The 1,379-nt window shown below is 48.3% G+C and overlaps 1 protein-coding gene across 1 annotated transcript in view; it reads left to right on the forward strand.

The window, feature by feature from the left end:
• Positions 1-544: 544 nt before the first annotated feature.
• Positions 545-1,379, forward strand: part of MAPK15 (mitogen-activated protein kinase 15) — a 22,276-nt gene continuing 21,441 nt past the window's right edge. The window contains exon 1 of the mRNA XM_072413179.1: positions 545-1,202. The gene's annotated coding sequence lies outside the window, so the exon portion shown is untranslated. The remainder of the gene's footprint in view (positions 1,203-1,379) is intronic.

Genomic DNA, 1,379 nt, shown 5'->3' on the forward strand with positions numbered 1-1,379 from the left:
AACACGCTGCCTATCAAAACGCATTGCCATATTACACAAAACGCTGCCAATCAGAACGCCCTGCCCATCAGATCGCGCTGCCATATTACACAACGCACTGCCCATCATAACGCATTGCTATATTACCCACGCACTGCCCATCAGATCACGCTGCCATATTACACAATGCGCTGCTCATCAGAACTCCCTACTCATCAGATCACGCTGCCATATTACACAATGCGCTGCTCATCAAAACGTGCTGCCCATCAGATCGCGCTGCCCATCAGAACGTGCTGCCCATCAGATCGCGCTGCCTATCACAACGCCATATTAAACTGTCCGGGAGCAGACAAGCAGCAATGTGTAACTGGGCAGTTTTTTATGTTCTGATGTCATAGCGATGAAAGTTTAGGGGGGTTGGCCACAGGTGTCCCCAACTTGCACCTCTAATTTTGTTTACCTGCGCCCCCCTTCTAGAGAAATTGAGGTTCAAACAAGGAGATGCACAGGGAAGTGCAGTATGACAATAATAGTTCGGTGACCGGTAGGTGTAAATTTAGGGGATACGTGCCAATGCTCCTTGCTATGTAAGTGACCCCAATATCTTGGGGAGATGAAATTTGGGGTACTCCGAGCTAGGAGGGTGCCCTCCGTATTACGAAGGTTTGAATACATAACGCCATGACGTCATTGTACACGCCCCTCGGGTGAATCATTTTCAGAGGAAGCTTTTCTTGATAAAACCACGCCTATTACACAAATGGGCGTGCATCCTATTAAATTAGAACGGTGACGTATGTAGAAAACCACGTCCCAGTAAAAAATGGCCACGCCCACTACGTACACTGTTACCCCCGCCTCCAAAAAGCTGGCCAGAAGTGTCCTCACCTGGTTTAGGTAAATCTGTTTGGAAGAGCTCAGTGTACACATCATGCGCGACATGGTAAACTCCACCCTATATGTCACGTGTCTATAGACGAGGGCGGGGATTCGAGTGTCCAATCACCAAGTCAGACTACAGTCACCAACTTCGAACCCAACGTTCCCACGATAAAGATGGCCGCCAAAAAACATTACGTCATATTTTTCTGGGTTCGATCAATCCTGCAAAAGGCATGCGCAGACATAAGACGACGGCTAGTAACCATGACAACCAGAACAACAACTTCCGGCATCTTTCCATCCCAACATCCTCCGCGACTCGACCGAACACCGGGCAGGTAAACGCACGATTTGTCTATAATACTCCCCCTCCCCCTTATCAGCCTGTGTATTATACCAAATACCCCCCCCCCCTCCATCAACCTGTGTATTATACCAAATACCCCCCCATCAACCTGTGTATTATACCAATCACAGCCCACATCAACATGTGTATTATACCAAATACCCCCCAT

The sequence above is a fragment of the Pyxicephalus adspersus genome, chromosome 5 (genome assembly GCF_032062135.1).
Source record: "Pyxicephalus adspersus chromosome 5, UCB_Pads_2.0, whole genome shotgun sequence".
NCBI lineage: Eukaryota > Metazoa > Chordata > Amphibia > Anura > Pyxicephalidae > Pyxicephalus > Pyxicephalus adspersus.